At 39.0% G+C, this 23,340-nt stretch overlaps 1 long non-coding RNA gene across 2 annotated transcripts in view; it reads right to left on the reverse strand.

The window, feature by feature from the left end:
- The window catches only part of LOC122706624, a 255,133-nt gene that overhangs the window by 37,553 nt on the left and 194,240 nt on the right, over positions 1-23,340 (reverse strand). For both annotated transcript variants that reach the window (XR_006344426.1, XR_006344425.1), the window contains one exon: positions 21,040-21,186. This is a non-coding gene — a long non-coding RNA (uncharacterized LOC122706624). The remainder of the gene's footprint in view (positions 1-21,039; positions 21,187-23,340) is intronic.

Raw genomic sequence — 23,340 nt, forward strand, 5'->3', positions numbered from 1 at the left:
TCTGTTCCACACACAATGGAAGGCTCTTTTGCATAATTTGTAAAAGTTTCAAGTGGGTATATTGCCAAATAGCTTGGCTTCTACTATGAAAAAAGGAAGGAGAGTGTATGAAACTAAATGTATAGCTGGTGTCTCCTTACACCAGATAGAGAAATTATATTTGTTGAGACATTGCACTGTTGAGATTCGAGGAGAGAGTATGCCCTCAATTTCACTGCACTATACTAGTGTTCATTCAACTGATGAAGTTCTCAACTCAAAGGGCAGCATCCACTTTGTTCTAAGTTCCTGCTGGAATGGAAAAGCTGACAAGGGAAAACTTACACAAAGGATATTGTGCTGTTAAAGTTTGTTCAAAGCCACACTTGTCAGATCTCTTTGAAATGAAATTGAAAAGGAAAAACCAATTTTCTTTGAGGACAAAGTTCATCTCATTTGGTGTGCTGCACCTGTCTAATTTTCTTCTTGGAGAAAGAAATCTTGACTAGGAAAATTTTAAAAAATAGTTTATACTAGTGCAGGTATGTATCATAATGTTTAATTCAAACTAGTGTTACATTCTGAGAAAATAAATATAAGTGAGTTACCGTCTGTTTGAAGCTGTGATAAATACCTAGCATGGCTGAAATTATTAGATACCATTATTCTGTTTCCAAAACGTTGGTGAAGGGCAACAGTCTGAACTGTGCTGAAATGAGAACTCTCCCATGTTTTCCTTTGTTAGTGATGTGCAGGTGCATTGTATGATGGTGGGTATTATCAAATTGAAAACCAACACATATCCCTCAAAGGTGTTCCAAGTAAATATCTTGCATGCTTCCAAATTTGGGGAAAAAAATCAGCATCTATTTTTAGAGTAGCATGTTTATAAATATTAAAATTCACAATTGAGTTTTTTAAATGCCACCAAATAAATGCTTTAGGTAAGTCTGTCTCGGTAGCAAACAAGAGGGTTTTGCTATCTGAAGTTACGACTTCCTGTAAATAAGAATGCTACAAGATTACAGATCAACACAAAATCAAATACAAAATACGAGTGAATATGTCATCTAAACTGGAAGGAAATATAGCTGCGACCCCAGACAAGGATTTATGTTCAAGATAGAAAAATGATATTTTAGTCAATGGAAAAAAGAAAGTAATGAAAAACAAACCCAAGGGTAATCCTCCCCTTTAATGCATCTTGTCTCCTATTTCCTTGTCTCTTTGGTCTTTTTCTGTTTCCACGTCAGCTTTCCTTGTTCAATCTTACCTGTGCGATTGGCTACATGTTTACATATAAATCCCATATACTGGAAATAGATGCATGATCAAAAATGAAAAAGCATTTGAAAATGAAAAGGATAAGCAAAATTTTATCTTGTCTGTTAGATCATGGGAAACAGACGATCTCTGCTTTTGCCAAATTCGCCTCAAAAATTTATATTCCCTAGCTTCCTTCTTTGTGAATGTTTTCCATTTGGAACTACACTGTCAGTGCCTTTTTATTTGTTCTGTGTCCAAATGTGGATTCAGCTGGATTCCTCTGATTTTGTTTTGATTCCATTTGTAACTCTGTAGAAGACTGTTCCACATATCCACACCCTTTATGCAAAATTTAATAGCTATTAAATACATTGTTCACCATGACCCTGAAAAATGAAGACCTACTATTTGAAACTTTTGGACAGTAGCTACTTTCTTTTTAAAATCAAAACTCAACCAATGTCCTGATAATCAAAGGAGAATTGTCTTAGGGTAGAAATAACTACATGAAAAGCACACTTACTCATTTTCATCCCTCTTTTAATTTTTATTTCCTTTGTGCTCCATCTGTCATAGAGTAAATGTGTTTCAATTTAGTGAAAACAAATTCAGAACTGAAACATTCCTCTTATAGCTTAAAAGCTGAATGTTATTTGTGTTCAGTATTTGTCAGAAACACAATTTATTATGTGCTTATTTAAAAACTAATTCCTCAGTGTTTTACCTTCAAAGTTCATGAGTTGAAGGCAGTGAATTCTGGAGAACAGCATCTTTGCCTCACACGTGCTTTATTTCCTTCAATGCCTGTTTATATACTCAATAAGTATTTGTTGAGTGGATGAAAGTATGTGGCTTCCCCTCATTCCCTTGAACATCGCTTTTTGGTCTGTCCCTTTAACAAAGCCCAGGGTACTAAAGTCATGTCACAGGAAGACGTGGTGCTTCCTCCTTCACAGTCCACACACTAATTAGATAGTCCTCTTTCTGCCCCATCTTCCTCCAGGGATAGTTCAATGAAGCACCTGCTGTAGGAGAGCCAATCTTTTGCTATCTCTGGGAGAATGTCTATAGCCTACATGCTTACTTTACTAGAGTTTTTCCCTTTGTAGTTCTATATCTTTAGAATAGGCATTAAAGGATCTCTAGCAGAAAGTGAACCAGTAGTATTGCACTGTATTTCATGTCTCTAAAATGGAGCAGGTCATCACTATGCTGTGCTTTTTTTTTCTTTTCTTTCTATAAAGGCTTATGACTTGGGATCAAAGCATGGGTACACTTTATAGTACACATTGGCTACACAGCACATAGTATCAAAGCATGCATATACTTTGTAGTACACATTTACTGGTCATAGTAAACACCCTCTGCCAACAACACAAGAGAAGACTCTACACATGGACATCACCAAATGGTCAACACAGAAATCAGATTGGTTATATTCTTTGCAGCCAATGATGGAGAAATTCTATACAGTCAGCAAAAACAAGACCAGGAGCTGACTGTGGCTCATGAACTCCTTATTGCCAAATTCAGACTTAAATTGAAGAAAGTAGGGAAAACAACTAGACCATGCAGGTATGACCTAAATCAAATTCATTACGATTATACACTGGAAGTGACAAATAGATTCACGGGATTAAATCTGATAGAAACAGTGCCAGCAGAACTATGGATAGAGGTTTGTGACATTGTGTAGGAGGCAGTGATCAAGACCATCCCCAAGATAAGGAAATGCAAAATGGCAAAATGGTTGTCTGACAAGGCCTTACAAATAGCTGAGAAAAGAAGAGAAGCTAAAGGCAAAGGAGTAAAGGAAAAATATACCTATTTGAATGCAAAGTTCTAAAGAATAGCAAGGAGAGATAAAGCCTTCCTCAACGATCAATGCAAAGAAATAGAGGAAAACAATAGAATGGGAAAGACTAGAGATCTCTTTAAGAAAATTAGAGATACCAAGGAAACATTTCATGCAAAGATGGGCTCAATAAAGGACAGAATTGATATGAACCTAACAGAAGCAGAAGATATGAATAAGTCGCAAGAATACACAGAGGAACTATACAAAGAAGATATTCATGATGCAGATATTTACAATAGTGTGATCACTCATCTAGAGCCAGACATCCTGAAATGCAAAGTCAAGTGGGCATTAGGAAGCATCACTATGAACAAAGCTAGTGGAGGTGATGGAATTCCAGTTGAACTATTTCAAATTCTAAAAGATGATGCTGTGAAAGTGCTGCACTCAGCAAATGTGGAAAATTCAGCAGTGCCCACAGGACTGGAAAATGTCACTTTTCATTCCAATCCCAAAGAAAGGCAATGCCAAAGAATACTCAAACTACTGCACAATTGTACTCAGCTTACACTCTAGCAAAGTAATGCTCAAAATTCTCCAAGCCAGGCTTCAACAGTATGCGAACCATAAACTTCAAGATGTTCAAGCTGGGTTTACAAAAGACAGAGGAACCAGAGACCAAATTGGCAACATCTGCTGAAGCATCAGAAAAGCAAGAGAGTTCCAGAAAAACATCCACTTTTACTTTATTGACTATGCGAAAGCCTTTGACTGTGTGGATCACTACAAACTGTGGGAAATTCTTCAAGAGATGGGAATACCAGACCACCTTACCTGACTCCTGAGAAATCTGTATGCAGGTCAAGAAGCAACAATTAGAACTGAATATGGAACAACAGACTGGTTCCAAATCAAGAAAGGAGTACGTCAAGGCTATATATTGTCACCCTGCTTATTTAACTTATATGCAGAGTACATCAAGTGAAATGCCAGGCTGGATGAAGCACAAGTTGGAATCAAGATTGCCAGGAGAAATATCAATAACCTCAGATATGCAGATGACACCACCCTTATGGCAGAAAGTGAAGAACTAGAAAGCCTCTTGATGAAAGTGAAAGAGGAGTACAAAAGTCGGCTTAAAACTCAACATTCAGAAAACTAAGATTATGGCATCCAGTCCCATCACTTCATTGCAAATAGATGGGGAAACAATGGAAACAGTGGCTGACTTTATTTTTCTGGGTTCCAAAATTACTGCTGATGGTGACCGCAGCCATGAAATTAAAAGACGCTTGCTCCTTGGAAGGAAAGTTATGACCAACCTAGACAGCATATTAAAAAGCAGAGACATTACTTTACCAACAAAGGTCCATCTAGTCAAAGCTATGGTTTTTCCAGTGGTCATGTATGGATGTGAGAGTTGGACTATAAAGAACACTGAGCACCAAAGAATTGATGCTTTTGAACTGTGGTGTTGGAGAAGACTCTTGAGAGTCCCTTGGATTGCAAGATGATCCAACCAGTCCATCCTAAAGGAAATCAGTCCTGAGTATTCATTGGAAGGACTGAGGCTGAAGCTGAAACTCCAATACTCTGGCCTCCTGATGTGAAGAAGTGACTCACTGGAAAAGACCCTGATGCTGGGAAAGATTGAAGGCAGGAGCAGAAGGGGACGACAGAGGATGAGATGGTTGGATGGCATCACCATCTCAATGGACATGAATTTGAGTAGGTTCTGGGAGTTGGTGATGGACAGGGAAGCCTGGCGTGCTGCAGTCCACGGGGTTGCAAAGAGTTGGACATGACTGAGTGACTAAACTGAACACATTTACGACACAGCACATAGTATCAAAGCACGGGTACACTTTGGAGTACACATTTACTACACATTGGTACAAGGGTCATTCTCCTGCCAAAACTTCTGTGTCTACCCTCTCACTCAGCAAATATTTCCAGCCCCTACTGTGGACTTAATACAATGCAATGTGAACTATGAGAAGGCATAAACAAAATAGTACCTACCCTTAAAAACAGAATTTTGCATTTTCTAAAGTATTTCCATATTAATTATCTCATTTGATTTTCTACAAAAGCCAAGAGAAGCAAGGAGGATAATTATTACTATACACATTTTCCAAATGAGAAACCTGCAGCCTAGAAGTCTAAGTCACCTACCAGTTATGCTGGGACCTCAATAAAACACCTAGGGGTTTGATTATACCATTTAATAACTCTTCCTTTCTACTCCAGAGAGAACCAAGCATTTTTAGTGGTAAATTGCCTCTCAGGCTGCACAAAAGTATTTCTTCTGAATGTTTCTTCCTTACAGAATTTAAGGCAGGTCAATAATTAAAAGTACTATGGATCTAAATGGAACCATTTAGTTCCTACAGCTTGCAGTTCCTAGACCTGTAAAGCTTCAAACCACAATCTATTATTTGAGGATGAGTGGTAACAATCCTCTGGGTTTGTGGAGTTTGGAAGACAACGATGGTACACAGTCCCTCCTTCCCCTTCCTACTTCCATTGTTCCAGTTCAGATCATTATCCTATTACATCAACAGTCTGTCACAATTATTATCTTTCAGTCTCCCCCCACCCCACACCTGTCCATTTACATGCTGTTGCCAGGTAAATCTCCTGGAGTACAATTATATTTCAATCATAACGCTCCTCAGAAAACATACATGGCTGCCTGTAACCTACTGGGTTAAGTCCCAACTGCTTAGCACCTCCATAAACTAAGCACATCTTTCCATCCTTCACTTAATCTACAAGGAAAATATATAATTTGCTGCTTTCTGTACATACTCATCTCTTTCTTTTGTGCCTTTCCTGTTATTCTTTCTACCTGGAACACTTACCTTTTTCTGGAAACTTTACTAACCCTTTCAACATAAATACCACTGAAGTCTTTATTGTAAGCTCTCCCTTGCAGTATCAGCCAGGGATAATTACAACTTACTTTGAATCCACACAAAACTTCCTCAGAGTCGCTTCCCTGAAACTTATAAAGCAGCAAGTATTTTATGGTTAGACAAGCATATGGAATTAGGTTTAAATCCTGACCTGGTTAAACTTGGGCAAATAATTTAACTTCTCCAAGCATCCATTTTGTTATCTGGTTTTTGGTAAATATTAGTAATTATCCATACAAATAACTTTGGTAATTCTCAGCATATATTAAGAACTAGCAATAAATGGCTGCTTTTATTTTTAGATTCTGCTTTGCATTGTAATTATGTCTGTACATGTTGTGTAAATGTCCATACACTGTCTGCTTTCAGGAAAGCTGAGACCATAATCGTTATTTTTATTTTTCATCTTTGTACCATTTAGATCTTGATACAAAAGAAAGAGTCTGTTAGTGATGATCATCACCTTCATTGTACACCTACCTCATCATTGGAGAATTATGGACAGTATCCATATTGATGAATTACAATTCCCTAATTTCCCTTAGTCCCCTGAAGTAGGAAATGGCAACCCACTCCAGTATTCTTGCCTGGAAAATTCCATGGACAGAGGAGACTGGCGGGCTACAGTCCACGGGGTCACAAAGAGTCAGGCATGATTGAGTACAGGACAGCACATGGTATCCCTCAGTAGTAATGTCACGGAATACACTTCTCTGCAGTTCCAGAATAAGAAAAACAGTAGGCTTATTTTTATGAATTTTCCAATTACAGCTTCTTAATTAAAATTTGGTGGTGTAAGAAATTTAAGAAAGCTTAAATGCAATTAATATAGCCCAGGAAATCAAGCATTTCTATAGCATCATAGCCTATAAAAATGGAGTAGGGCTAGAAAATTGTATGTTGTATTTCCTGTATCACTGGGTCTGCTTTTATGTATCCAGGCTGTGCCCGATCATGGAGAACATGTAGTGGTAAACACAAAGGTTGTAAAGCTGACTGCACCCAAACTAAACTGGGATAAGTCTCAAACATCACAAATAAACTCTCTGTTGGACTGAAAAGAAATGGGATGTCATAAAGATTTACGGAGGAGATTAGATGATGTAATTGCAACCCTCTCTGTGGAGGAGCTATGAGAACATTCTTAATAATAATTTTATATAATTATATAAATCATATGCAATTATATGTTACATTATAAAATATCCATAGAAAAATATGAGGACATTCTTCAGATTATGTAAGCTATATATAATCCTGTGTGTGTGCACGCACACAATCATGTCCAACTCTTTGGGAACCCATGGACTATATAGCCTGCCAGGCTCCCGTGTCCATGGAATTCTCTAGGCAAGAATACTGGAGTGGGTTGTCATTTCCTTCTCCAAGGGGTCTTCCTTACCCAGGGATCAAATCCATGTCTCCTGCATTGACAGGTGGATTCTTTACCACTGAGCCACCTGGGATTCAGCCTGTATACACATACACACACACACACACACACACAAATATGTATATATAACACTAATCATAAATAACGTGTATTTATCAGTTCAGTTGCTCAGTCATGTCCGACTCTTTGCGACCCCATGAACCACAGCACACCAGGCCTCCCTGTCCATAACCAACTCCCGGAGTCCACCCAAACTCATGTCCATTGAGTCGGTGATGCCATCCAACCATCTCATCCTCCGTTGTCCCCTTCTCCTCCTGCCTCCAATCTTTCCCAGTCTTTTCCAAAGAGTCAGGTCTTTGCATCAGGTAGCCAAAGTACTGGAGCTTCAGCTTCAACATTAATCCTTCCAATGAACACCCTTTAGGACGGACTGGTTATACACATATTTAATATGAAAATTAATTATATACTATTTATGACTACATATATGGTTGAAAATGAAAGTCACTCAGTCCTGTGATTCTCCAGGCCAGAATACTGGAGTGGGTAGCCTATCCCTTCTCCAGCGGATCTTTCTGACCCAGGGATCAAACTCAGGTCTCTGGCATTACAGGAAGATTCTTTACCAACTGAGCCACGAGGGAAGTCCCATATATGGTTATATACAAACATACAATATAGGGTCATTGAAAGAATATTGTCATTGCCAGTTTGGGGTTTTTTTTTTAGCTTTAGAAGTGACATATCTCATAGAAAGATAAACAATTGGCCTAATGAAATAAAGTGTTTAAGCAACAAGACTGATCTCCTGCACAGATTGGGAAGACTAACATAAAGCAGCAGCCTAAATTTCAGAGTCTTCCCAATCTGTGCAGGAGATCAGTGGCTCTTAAAAATATTAATATGTACATCTAATCTGGAATTATTTTAATGCTTTTCTGGTCCCAGGGGAATATGGAAGTGATAGCATATATCAAAGACTGAGGGGACTCAAGTTCTCCACACTTCCTTTCCCTGGGTCACTGTAATACTCCTACAGGCCTAAAATTAAAGACAGAGAGAAGCAGAGACTTGAGACTTTTCAGGCAGAAAAATAAAAAAACTGATACAGGTTGAACATGAGGCAGGGAGGGGAAAAGTGTAGATGAAAATTTCACCAAGTTGCCAGCTTGGGCAAGCACCATTTATTGAGACAGAGAAGGGACAGTAGACTTTGGAGTTGATGAAGATACTAAATCCACTTTTGAACAATTTAAGTTTGAAGTAGGGCAGGAAAATACACATGAGCTGAAGGCAGTTAGGCTTTCTGAGTTTAAAACTCAGAAAAGAGTTTCTGTTGTATTAAGAGTCATCAGCATATAAATGTTGAATGAGATTTCCCATGGGAAAATTATGTAAGTCTAGAAGAGAACAGAACCCTCAGTAAAACAAACATTTGATCTTCAGGCAGAGAAAGGGATGCCTGTAAAAGGAACAACCAGGGACATGGGGAATTGGGTGTCACTGAGGTCAAAAGAAGAAAGTACTTCAAAAACAAGGTGGTCATCAGTGGTGCTCAATGTTGCTAAGATTTCAAGTAAGCTGAGTTCTAAGAAGTTTCCATTTGTTTTACTGAAAGAAAAAAAAAAAAAGCATATATGACTTTCAGTAGAAGTTCCAGTAGTGTCATGGGACTGGGACAGCTTTTTGTATAATGAAAAGCGTCTCTGGGAGTTCCTGGTGGTAGAGTGGTTAGGACTCCATGGACTGCATGGGGCACAGGTTCCATCTCTGGTCCTGGTTGGGGAACTAAGATCCCATGTACCTCGTGTTGGAACCAGAAAACAAGAAAAGAAAAGTGTCTTATTAAACATACTCTTCTGTAATTAAGAAGTCTGGCTGTTAAGGGAAGGATAAAGACATGAAATAGAAGAAAGTTTTATAATTTCTTCCTCCTCTGTTTCTGATCTATTCTGTGTTCTTTTATTTATGGTTCACTGATATAGGAATGAGTTGGCTTGTAATGGCAAAAAAGAACTTTAAAAAAAAAAAAAATGACTGACACACTGCCTTGGCATAGTTCTAGTTCTGGGATTTTATATTAGGCATCCAGTCACCAAGAATAGGAAAGTTTTTAAGTTAACCCTTCTGCTGACTTCTTAGGAGTAAAAAAAATCAAAACTTACATATATTCCTTCCTTTGGCTATACTATACTCAGCAATCTAGTCACTGGAATTTGCCTCCACTCACCTACAGGCAATGAAGAGGTTCTTTAATAGATTTCCATATTGAGTCATAATATTTTATTAATTCTCAGAAAACAAGAATAGAGAATAAAAATGTTAGCAATGAAAATTTTAATGATTTTAGTTAGAATTTTTTGGTTTTTCAAAATATGTGTTGAAAGAGATTTGGGAAAAACTAATGTACCATCTCTCACCTTTATGGAAAATTCAGTGAATCTAGATATTGTAATTATGAAAAATATTCTGCTTAAAGAAACATTTTCTTCTTCAGAAGATAAAGCAGGTTTTATCTCATCAATATGAGGAAATATATAAAATTATATTTTCAATTATCATGGTCTATAAGCTACAATTAGAATTACATGAAATATTTTAGAAACTGGTTTTTTTATTAGAATATAATTGCTTTACAATGTTAGTTTCTGCTGTACAACAACATTGACCAGCCATATGTGTGCATATATCCTCTCCCTCTGGGACCTTCCTCCCAAGCCCCCATCCCACCCATCCGTCTAGATCATAGCCGAGCACTGAGTTGAGCTCCCTGTGCTATTTAGCTGCTTCCCACTCGCTACCCATATTACACATGGTAGTGTATGCTACGCTCTCAATCCATCCCCCGCTTCGGCCTTCCCCTCCTGTGTCCACAAACCTGTTCTCCACACCTGCAGCTCTAGTCTGGCTCTGCCCACACCAATCAGAGTGGCCATCACCAAAAAGTCTACAAACAGGAAATGCTGGAGAGGGTGTGGATAAAAGGCCACCCTCTCACCCTGGGAATGTAAACTGACAGAGCCACTGTGGAGAACAGTATGAAGATCTCTTAAAAAACTAAAAAACAGAACTGTCATATGACCCAGCATTCCCACAACTGAGCATATACACTGGGAAAATCATAACTCGAAAAGAGACAGGTACCCCAGTGTTCACTGCAGCTCTATTCACAATAGCCAGGACATGGAAGCAACCTAGATGTCTCCTACTAAGTGAATGGATAAAGAAGACGTGGTACATATATACAGTGGAATATTACTTGGCCATAAAAAAGGAATGAAATTGAGTCATTTGTATTGATGTGGATGAATCTAGAGCCTGTAATACAGAACACAGTAAGTAAGAAAGAGAAAAACAAATATCATGTGCTAATGCATGTATATGGAATCTAGAAAATGTTACTGATAAAGAAACTGCTTATTTTTTTATATCATGAATAAAAAATTATTTCAGAGAACCAAATGTTTAGCTACCAATCTCATTATAATAATACCACACAAAACAGAAACCACTTTTGGATGTCAGCTATCAGAATAATAGCACTTAATTTCTGTATAGGACTTTAAAACTCAACAGGACTGTTGAGATCTGATATCTCATTCAAGCCTTAGAATGAGCCTATAAATTAATCAAGGCAAGTATAATTAGAAGTATAATTGAAGTTCAGTGTTATTTGTAGTTTGTCTTACCTCACTGGATTTAGTAAGAGATAGAGTTGGGTTAGGACTCAGTCTTCTAATTACTAAACCAATATTTTCCACTATATGTCAACAGTAAGCATCAAACATTGTTACAAATAGTGAAAGAAACACCTAGAGGTGTTTACAATTGGGCTGGGAAGATCAGACATGTAAAACATTAGCGGCCAATACAAACAACATACAATCAAGTGCTAAATATACTTCACTCTATAAAAATTTGATGTTATTAACTGGTGTCACAGTCTTACAAGGTCTCTTCCTGTGATCAAATGGCTACTGTGATGGTTAATTTTATGGATCAATTTCGCTGGGCTAAGGAACACCTGCCGGAGAAGGCAATGGCACCCCACTCCAGTACTCTTGCCTGGAAAATCCCATGGATGCAGGAGCATGGTGGGCTCTAGTCCATGGAGTTGCTAAGAGTCAGACATGATTGAGCGACTTCACTTTCACTTTTCACTTTCATGCATTGGAGAAGGAAATGGCAACCCACTCCAGCGTTCTTGCCTGGAGAATCCCAGGGAAGGGGGAGCCTGGTGGGCTGCCATCTATGGGATTGCACAGAGTCGGACACGACTGAAGTGACTTAGCAGCAGCAGCGGCGGCAAGGAACAACTGCGGTTCATGGGGTCACAAAGAGTCAGACATGACTGAGTGACTGAACTGAACTGAACTGAAGGAATACCCAGATAGCTGGTAAAATATTATTTCCAGTGTATCTTCAGAAAAGATTAACATTTAAATTGAGTAGTAGAGACTGAATAAAGCAGATGGACTTCACCAATGTGGACAGGCATTATCCAATCCACTAAGGGCTTGAATAGAACCAAAATGTGAAGAAGGGTAAATTTGTTTCCTCTGTCTGAGTTGAGACATCTCCTGCCCTTGGACATTGACTGCTCTGGTTCTCAGACCTTAGGACGCAGGTTGAATTACACTAGCAATTTTTCAGGGTCTCCAGCTTACAGATAGCAGATCTTGGGACATCTATGCTTCCATAACTGAGTAAGTCAATTCTCTGATAAATCTCCTCTTATCACCAGTTATCTGTCTATCTGCCATCCCCTATCTATTATTTATCTGATCTATCCTATTGGTTTTGTTTCTCTGCAGAACACTAATGAAGCTCCTAAGGCCTTCTGCTAATAAACACTCCTTAAAAAAAAAAAAGAGGTCTGCAAAACATAATCAGATTAGTTAAATTTCATGGTATCTGAAAATATACATCCTAAATAAGAAGAAACAAAATATGGATCTAGGATGTCAAATGGAGAACTGAATCACTGCCAATGTATGCTTTTATTTTCCCAAAGTCAAGAGTGTTTGAAAAGTCTTAAAAATGATAAAAGTAAACTTCATTTAATTGTCTGGAGTTTTTTCTATCTTTTGATTTATCATGTCCAAGGTGCTTCTTCATCTAATCTAGAAATATCATATTACAAATGTTTCTATTTATTGGTGGTTTAATCCAAATAGTATTCAGTATGACATGACCACAGGAGCCTGTCTTAAGCTTATTCATGCTAACCATGTTTTATTAAGGATTATCTCTTAATTATTAATATATAAGAGAGTACAGACTGTGGTAACAGGCTAAATATTTTAGGGGGTTGTGAGGAAGGTGAGACACAAGAAAAGTACAAGTCATTGTTTCCACCACCAAGGGGGAAACAAAACATGATTCAACCAGAAAAGGAAAGGCACTAATTATAACAAAAGTTCAGAGAAGCAACATAGTCCAGAGATTGACCACTGTGTAATAGAGCAGTTAGAAAATGCCTCATAGAGGAAGTAGGATATAGTCTGGACCTTAAGATATAAACAGAATTTACTTAAACATAGGGGAAGAAGGAAAATATTCCAGTTACATAAAAATGGATTGAAGGAATCTTGAAATGTGTGGGAGGTCAGACAGTAGAAATTTCTAAGCAGAGAAAACCCTAGTAACAGAAAACACTTTACTACATTTGAGCACATGAAGCATGACAGAAACTTTAGAGGCAACTTCCCTGGTGGCTCAGATGGTAAAGAGTCTCCTTGCAATGCAGGAGATGGTTCAATCCCTGGGTCAGGAAGATCCCCTGGAGAAGGAAATGGCAACCCCCTCCAGTATTCTTGCCTGGAAAATCCCATGGACAGAGGAGCCTGGCAAGCTATAGTCCATGGGGTCACAAAGAGTCAGACACAACTGAGCGACTTCAATTATTACTTATTATTCCTATTTGTGTGTTTATGTGTTTTTCTTATGAAGCATGTATGACCCAGAGAAGTTTGATAAACTAATCAATATCCTATTGTAAGTGGTATATTTCACCATCTAGTTCAATTTTACCATCTAGTTCAGTTCTTCCTGCTATATAATGCTGTCTCTATTACACAAAAACAATGCCCTGAGCTATCACAGAATTCCAGCAAATCCAGCCTTGCAATTTAAAACCAGTAATAAAATAACACAAAAGCAAAATAAGGATGGGTACATATTCTCTTTGCTTTCCATAAATAGAGCTTCAGTGGAAAGATAAAGTCTAGGGATGTAGGTGCCTTATAGTTTATAGTGAACCAAGGTAAATGTAATTCCAAGAGCATTCTGGGCCATCAGTATATCAGGAATAGAGTTAAGAATACCCCAAGTTTATCAGGGTGAAAACTCTACTTGTTTACATTGAATCCTCACACTCACAGACTGCAGAGGGTCCTTGATATGGTCACACAATTAAATGTCAAGAGACCAGTTACCCTGAACCTCATTAACCTTCACCATTTCCTGTCTTTTACACACCGTAGATGTCTACATCAGTAGTTTTTCAGATTTTCTGTTTCCAGACTTCATAAAAGAAGAATTTGCAAATAAGTTTTTATCATCATGAACAATACTATCGCTAAAGGGCATATGTGAAGTTTTATGATGGTTTAGCACATTAATATTTTACAATCAGGCTTTAACATGCTTTTATCTTTTTTACACAAGATTAATATCCTGCCTGAATTAGTTTTATTACATGCATTTTCAATTTTCACTAAGCTGATTTTCCTGCACTAGAATTTAAGTTTTCTTCCTTACAACTTTTCCTTCTCATTTGTATAATTTAATTCATTTTATCATCTTAATTTTTTTCTCACAATATTGCAAAGATTTTCCTATTGCACTGCCATTTGCAATGCAGTTCCATTAGTTAATCACACTGTTTGGTGTTAAATCTTTCATTCTGTTACAACATTAACAGTTTCGTTCTTTCTGAAGCCTGTACACTTACTGCCTTGTCCATCAAGTCTAGGCAAGAAGGTAGATTTAGTAAGTAATGAATTTGATAAATACAGATGGTCTAATCAAGTAATTCAGGATCATATTTTTACTTTATGGCAGGTTAGCCCTTCTATCAAAGATTGCCAAAACTGGCATCTTATATCTTATTTTGGAACCATTTTAAAATACCAAGAAATATTTTAAAAATTAAAAAGTATTTATACCTTGAAATTAGTGTTCCTCATTCTAAAAAGTCTTATTATCTCCAATATCCATTTTATTGAATGGCAGGGTATAGGCATAGTCTCTCAGTCTGGTCTACATTTTGGTGGATCAGAATGTGAAAATCAAGTTTGGGGTCTCAATGGAGACTGAAAATCTATTCTTGATTGAATCTCAGTCTGGCCAGAAACTAAGGATAATAGACAAGACAGAACGATTTATGAGTCAAATAACAAGAGCAAAGAATGACTTCTGGAGTGAACTAGTTGCGGTGATATAGATGGGGCTTCCCAAGTGGTGCAGTGGTAAAGAATCCGCCGAGCACTGCAGGAAAAGAGGGTGCAATCTCTGGGTCTGGAAGAACCTCTGGAGTAGAAAATAGCAACCCACTACAGTACACTTGTCTGGAAAATTCCATGGGCACAGGAGCCTGGTGGGCTACAGTTCTTGGGGTCGCAAAGAGTCAGACAGGTCTGAGCATAGCACAGCAACAGTGACATAGATACAAAGTTAATATTGAGAAAAATCAACCAGTACATCCATGTCTATCTTCTTTTCCCCAGTAGTTGCTGTGATTTCTTATGCTCTGAGGCCTCACAAAATATACCCCTCTACCAACACTTCCCATGTCCTATCCTACTATTACTTGATCACCGGCTGGATGGCTGGAGATACAATATATTAATAATTAATATTCAAGGCTACACTTTTGTTGGTTGAAAATTACATCACATCTCCTACCATCAAAAGGAAATTATTGTATGAGAGGAAACCTCAGAATTGTGACACAAAGGATTAAGTATTCATCAATCACTTTCTGCTTGACAATGACATTACTTCCTCAATGAACAAGAGTAATTTCAGGTGATGCATATATTATACACAGATAGATAAAAGGTCCCTGAGGCTGCATAGGTCAGTTCCCTGGATGGTGTTTCTTATTATTATCTCTGTGCTTTCCACCCCACTCTACCCCAACCTACCCAACCCCAGCAGGTAATTTACTAACTGGCCTTAGGTTAAGTAGAATACGTTCAGTCCCTCAGTCCTGTCCAACTCTTTGTGACCCCATGAACTGCAGCTTGCCAGGCTTCCTTGTCCATCATCAACTCCCAGAGTTTACTCAAACTCATGTCCATTGAATTGGTGATGCCATCAAACCATCTCATTCTCTATCATTCCCTTTTCCTCCTGCCTTCAATCTTTCCCAGCATCAGGGTCTTTTCCAATGAGTCAGTTCTTCACATCAGGTGGCCAAAGTATTGGAGTTTCAGCTTTAGCATCGGTCCTTCCAATGTATATTCAGGACTGATTTCCTTTAGGATTGACTGGTTGGATTTCTATGCAGTCCAAGGGAATGTCTAGAGTCTCCTGCAACACCACAGTTCAAAATCATCAATTCCTCAGTGCTCAGCTTTCCTTATAGTCCAACTCTCACATCCACACATGATTACTGGAAAAATCACAGCTTTTACTAGATGGACAACAAAACTATTACTTTGTTGGCAAAGTAATGTCTCTGCTTTTTAATATGCTTTCTAGGTTGGTCATAGCTTTCCTTACAAGGAGCAAGGTTTTTAACTCCATGGCTGCAGTTACCATCTGCAGTGATTTTGGAGCCCAGAAAAATAAAGTCTCTCACTGTTACCATTGCATCCCCATCTATTTGCCATGAAGTGATGGGACTGGTTGCCATGATCTTGGTTTTCTGAATGTTGAGTTTTAAGCCAACTTTTTCACTCTCCTCTTTCACTTTCATCAAGAGTCTCTTTAGTTCTTCTTCACTTTCTGCCATAAGGGTGGTGTCATCTGCATATCTGAGGTTATTGATATTTCTCCCAGCAATCTTGATTCCAGCTTGTGCTTCCTCCAGCCCACCGTTTCTCATGATGTACTCTGCATATAGTTAAATAAGCAGGGTGACAATATACAGCCTTGACCTTCTCCTTTCCCAATTTGGAACCAGTCTGCTGTTCCATGTCCACTTTTAATTGTTGCTTCTTGACCTGCATATAGATTTCTGAGGAGGCAGGTCAGGGGGTCTGGTATGGCATAAGCCCTCTTGGAGGAGGTCACCATTAACTCCACCATAGAGCTGCCAGAACTTACACAAGACGGGGGAAACAGACTCTTGGAGGCACAAACAGAACCTTGGACCAGGACCCAAGAGAAAGGAGCAGGGAGCCCACAGGGGACTGGCCCAGATTGGCCTGTGGGTGTCCAGGAGTCCCCGGCGGAGGCGCGGGTCGGTGGTGGCCCACTGCAGGGTCGGGGGCACTGAGTGCCGCAGTGTGTGCAGGGGGCCTTCTGAAGGAGCTCGCCATTATCTTCATCACCTCCACCATAGTCTGGCCTCAGGTCAAACAACAGAGAGGAAACAAGGCTCCACCCATCAACAGAAAAGTGGATTAAAGGTTTAGGGAGCATGGCCCCATCCATCAGAGCAAGACCCAGTTTCCCTGCTCAGTCAGTCTCTGCCATCAGGAAGCCCCTCTAAGCCTCCTACCTTTATCCCTTATCAGAGGGCAGAGAGAATGAAAACCACAATCACAGAAAACTAATCAAACTGACCTAAATCAAATCCCTTATGACTATACAGGGGAAGTGAGAAATAGATTTAACGGACTAGATCTGAAAGACAGAGTGTCTGATGAACTATGGACAGAGGTTCATGACATTGTACAGGAGACAGGGATCAAGACCATCCCCAAGAACAAGAAATGCAAAAGAGCAAAATGGCTGTCTGAGGAGGCCTTACAAATAGCTGTGAGAACAAGAGAAGTGAAAAGCAAAGGAGAAAAGGAAAGATATACCCATTTGAATGCAGAGTTCCAAAGAATAGCAAGGAGAGATAAGAAAGCCTTCCTAAGTTATCAGTGCAAAGAAACAGAGGAAAAAAATAGAATGAGAAAGACTAGAGATCTCTTCAAGAAAATTAGAGATACCAAGGGAACATTTCATGCAAAGATGGGCTCAATAAAGGACAGAAATGGTATGGACCTAACAGAAGCAGAAGCTATTAAGAAGAGGTGGCAAGAATACACGAAAGAACTGTACAAAAAAGATCTTCACGACCCAGATAATCATGATGATATGATCACTCATACTCACCTAGAGCCAGACATCTTGGAATGTGAAGTCAAGTGGGCCTTAGGAAGCATCATTATGAACAAAGCTAGTGGAGGTGATGGAATTCAAGTTGAGCTATTTCAAATCCTGAAAGATGATGCTGTGAAAATGCTGTACTCAATATGCCAGCAAATTTGGAAAACTCAGCAGTGGCCACAGGACTGGAAAAGGTCAGTTTTCATCCAGTCCCAAAGAAAGGCAATCCCAAAGAATGCTCAAACTACCACACAATTGCACTCATCTCACATGCTAGTAAAGTAATGCTCAAAATTCTCCAAGCCAGGCTTCAGCAATACGTGAACCGTGAACTTCCACATGTTCAAGCTGGTTTTAGAAAAGGCAGAGGAAAAGAGATCAAATTGCCAATATCTGCCGGATCATCAAAAAAGCAAGAGAGTTCCAGAAAAAACATCTATTTCTGCTTTATTGACTATGCCAAAGCCTTTGACTGTGTGGATCACAATAAACTGTGGGAAATTCTTCAAGAGATGGGAATACCAGACCCCCTGATCTGCCTCTTGAGAAACCAGTATGCAGGTCAGGAAGCAACAGCTAGAACTGGACATGGAACAACAGACTGGTTCCAAATAGGAAAAGGAGAAGGTCAAGGCTATATATTGCACCCTGCTATTTAACTTATATGCAGAGAACATTATGAGAAACGGTGGGCTGGAGGAAGCACAAGCTGGAATCAAGATTGCCGGGAAAAATATCAATAACCTCAGATATGCAGATGACACCACCCTTATGGCAGAAAGCGAAGAACTAAAGAGACTCTTGATGAAGGTGAAACAGGAGAGTGAAAAAGTTGGCTTAAAGCTCAACATTCAGAAAACTAACATTTGGTCCCATTAATTCATGGCAAATAGATGGGGAAACAGTGGAAACAGTGGCTGACTTATTTTTTGGGGCTCCAAAATCACTGCGGATGGTGATTGCAGTCATGAAATTAAAAGACACATACTCCTTGGAAGGAAAGTTATGACCAATCCAGAGAGCATATTAAAAAGCAGAGACATTACTCTGTCAACAAAGGTCTGTCTAGTCAAGGCTATGGTTTTTCCAGTGTTCATGTATGGACGTGAGAGTTGGACTCTAAAGAAAGCTGAGCACTGAAGAACTGATGCTTTTGAACTGTGGTGTTGGAGAAGACTCTTGAGAGTCCCTTGGACTGCAAGGAGATCCAACGAATCCATCCTAAAGGAGATCAGTCCTGGGTGTTCATTGGAAGGAAAGAATGCTGAAGCTGAAACTCCAATACTTTGGCCACCTGATGTGAAAAGCTGACTCACTGGAAAAGACCCTGATGCTGGGAAAGATTGAGGGCAGGAGGCGAAGGTGATGACAGAGGATGAGGTGGTTGGATGGCATCACCGACTCAATAAACATGGCTTTGGTTACACTCCAGGAGTGGTGATGGACAGGGAGGCCTGGAGTGCTGCAGTTCATTGGGTCACAAAGAGTCAGACACGACTGAGTGACTGAACTGAACTGAACTGAATCAAACTGATCACATGGACCACAGCCTTGTCTAATTCAGTGAAACTATAAGCCATGCTGTGTAGGGCAACCCAAGACAGTGGGTCATGTTGGAGCATTCTGACAAAACGTGGTCCACTGGCAAAGACAGAGTGCCTGAAGAACTACGGGTGGAGGTTCCTATCATTGTAAAGCAGGCAGTGATCAAGACCGCTCCCAAGAAAAACAAATGCAAAAAGGCAAAATGGATGTCTGAGTTGGCCTTACAAATAGCTGTGAAAAGAAGAGAAGTGAAAAGCAAAGGAGAAAAGGGAAAATATACCCATTTGAATGCAGAGTTCCAAAGAATAGCAAGGAGAGATAAGAAAGCCTTCCTAAGTGATCAATGCAAAGAAATAGAGGAAAGCAATAGAATGGGAAAGATTAGAGATCTCTTCAAGAAAATTAGAGATACCAAGGGAATATTTCATGCAATGATGTGCTCAATAAAGGACAGAATCAGTATGGGCCTAACAGAAGCAGAAGATACTAAGAAGAGGCCTTAGGTTAAATGTAGTTAATACCTCCTTTTTTTTTTTTTTTTGCTGTAGCTATTAAAGCAGAACAGTAAGAGAGAAAGGATTTTAGCAAGCAAAATTCCCACTCCTCAAATACAGCCTTCCAACTAGAGACTGCTAAAACAAAATAAATACTGCTCCATATATTCAAATTGGAAAGAACTTCAATATAGTCAGAATCATCTTTAATTATATTTCCCAACCAAAACAAAGGATGATGATCAGAGGCTGAATAATTTAAACTGACTGGAAAACATGGGTTAACAATGTTCTCCTCTCCATGAAATGAATATATTGCATACTAAAATAATATTAAATGAAGAATAATTTTATCACAAACATTCACGTTCAGATAAGTTATCAGCAAGTATCTTGCACGAACAACATGCACTAGTTGGGATCCCTGAAGATACACAAAAAAGAGAGAACTTATTTTCAGAGAATCAGATACTTTTGGAGATGGAGTTGACACGAAGCAAAGTTCAAGATTTTCTCAAACACAGAAACCAAGACAAACTTGCTAGAAGGCGGCAACCGAGCGCATCCCGGAAGTGGACGCTGACGCACTTCCGGGCCTGCCCCTTCTTCCTGACCATCTATCGCATCAAATAGAAACATATGTTCTTTTTTCCAAAAGCGGGAGGGAAGGGTCCCCCATGGCGGTGTACGCAAGAAGCGGATGGCATTTTCAAGGAGGATGTGGAGTTAGTACTGACCAGACCCCTTCAGGAGAGCTGGGCGCCTCTCCACACATACTAACTACTTCGGTCAACATCAGGATGGAGGAGAGGCGTAATGAGTATAATCCGGACTGAGAGAAAACAACTGTGGAACTTTTGAATTGTGGCAATGCAGATAAGATAACTCTTAAGTGCCAATTCAATTACTATTAGAATTCATCTGCCACTCTCCACTCCACTTCATATTTAATTATTACAATGAAATGTGAGTGATTTTTATCATTTTCATTCAATTCCCCAATGCACTTATTTCCTTCCTGGACACATTTTTCTACTGTATTCTCACTGTCTTATTGTATAGATTTGGAAAATGAACTCAAAAGACCAAAAAGCTGAGGATAGTATCAGACGTCTTTTCCCTATAGATTTAAAGAAAAAAAATTTACCACTTGTGGTTGCCTCTTTCCAAATGTAATTATTTAACTGGGCAGAGAAACCCCGGCTTTTGTTTCTCAGTTTTGGAAGCCCCATGTATTTGTTTTCAGTTAAGTCAGCCTCTGCTTATCAAAGGTGTCTCCAAGGTTCTGTTTTGAACACTGTGTATTAATTTCAGGCACTCCATTTATTACTTTTTGTGGAAAAAAAAATCAAGCATTCAGCAGCATCTTACCTTTGGAAGTCTACAGAGATTATCTTCTTAGTCTCCCCATGAAATGAACAGGTGTAGAGAAAATTAATTTTGTGTTGATAAACTGGTCCTGGACAAGCAGGGAGTGAGTCTGTCTCCAAGGAGCTCCTCATCTAAATCCAGTGGCATCTGGAAGGCAAGGTGAAGATGCACACAGACTTATTCCATATTTTCAACCTACTTCGTAACTGTCACAGAGTTTTTGGTTTTTCTAAAATTGGCAATTAGATAGTTAACTCTGTAATCTAGTCAACACAGCACTAAGAAAACAGAGCCCTTTCTATCTCCTAGACAGAACCTGTTTTCACCAGCACTGACTCCTTCATAAATATCAAATGATCAATCAATTCAAATTCAAAGCCCTGAAAGAGGTACAAAAGCACCCCCTCATCCTAAAGCTGCCACTCTGCACCCCCTCCTTGAGTTGCCTGAGAAAGTAGATAGTAGGATGAAAAAAACTTGCTCTCCAGGTATAACGACATGGCTTTAGGTTCAGACTACCCAGGCCTAAATCTTAACTCTTTTACATACCGGGAGTACATGTGTGAATTAAATAAGCTAAGGATCAGTGCTATAATATTCTAAAGCAAACAGAACAGCAACTGGCATCAAGTAAGTGTTAAACACTAACTACTATTATTGTTTGTAAAATTTGTCTTTTGATAACTTGTTTTTCCTTCACAGGCTGCTCTTGGTGTTTTTATTATCCTATGAAATCCATTGGGGTTAGGGGAGGTAGCACAGAGGGACTATGACTTGCAGGTAACTGTCCACCCCCCATGTTTTATCCTATCCAGTCCTCATTTGTTGTTTTGGTTGGGGATTAAAAAAAAAAAGTAAGAAGCAGGGATATCCATGGGGCATTTAAGGACCAAATTCAGTTAGGGAGAGGGACAGGAACTGGAATGAAAGGAAACTTTCCTACGAACATGATTTTACTAAGATAGTAGGCTTACTGGGGGTGATTCTGTGGACAGATTGAAGATAAAGGGAGTGACAAATTTCATCAACTCCTTCCTGTTGCCAATAGGAGGAATGAAGATGAACACAAAGAGATCTTGGAAGAGACATACAGCACACATTGTGGTGAATCAGTATTGCTACTTCTGCTGAGAAGTAGCAAAATATGATAAATGGTCCTAAAACTTTAGAAATTTTTGAATCTTCTCCTAGCTTTCCCTGCACTCCTGTGAATCCTCTTTCATTTATCTCCCATGAAGAGACCTTGTTAGGAGTGGAAAACCATGGTGGTTCTGTCCATGCCTTAGCAATATTTGGCCAGATGAGATAGGATTCTGCAAATGTGCCACTGGGAACCACAATTTTGATCTTACTAGTTAAAGTTGTTCACCAGGTTCCAGTATTGTACGTACAATAGCTAAAAGATTCTTTAACTTGGCATTGTATGAAGATGACGAAAATAATTTTCTAAAGATGGCTTAACAATCTGAAAGAAAAGTGTATAGACTCCAATAGACATACTTAAAGAAAACTAAATTTGAAAGATATATAGTGTATCCTTAAATGAAACTCCAAACCTTCACAGTAAGGAAATGACCATAAATTTTAAATGATGTGACTAAGAGAATAAGAGTCCAACCTGACTCTTCTTTTCTGTAGTATATGCTTTTTTTTTTCTTTCTATATTAACTGATCTGGTTTGCATTTGTTGATTCTTGAAGTCATCGATACAAAGCCATGATCTTTGCTAAGGCATTTACTGAAAGTGCCCTTCTAAGGCTTGAATGATTACCAGTTGATTTCTATGAACACTTTCCTTCCACCCATTAAACTCAGAAAGATTCCATATATTCATCTTTCTCTGCAACTGAACTATGAGTATTTTAAGGACAGGGACTCACTATTGACATCATCATTTCTATCCTAGTCCCTGACATGCAGAGCTCACTAAGAATTTATGAAATAAATGAATTAATGAAAGCAATTGCAAGTTTCCAACTTTAAGTGTGTTTTTCCTGGTACCCTGCAACAGGCATATATAGAGGAGGCTTTTCCAATTTTAAGCCCACACTTCCTTCTCAGGAGGCCATTTAAAGTAATTTGGCCTAAGTTTCCCCAGCTGCTATTGGTTTCTATTACCTATCAAAGGTACCTGACACTGCTCCAAAGAAGAAAATACTTCATCCTCATTCTGGAAGAAAGAGACTCAATCAAAATCAAAAGATTCGTTTCTCCCCAGAGAGGCTATACAATACTGGCAACAGTGATCAAATAGGGGAAGATTTCCTAAAATACTTTCCCGTAACGAGCCACTAAAACTGT

This window comes from Cervus elaphus, chromosome 13 (assembly GCF_910594005.1).
Source record: "Cervus elaphus chromosome 13, mCerEla1.1, whole genome shotgun sequence".
Taxonomy (NCBI): domain Eukaryota; kingdom Metazoa; phylum Chordata; class Mammalia; order Artiodactyla; family Cervidae; genus Cervus; species Cervus elaphus.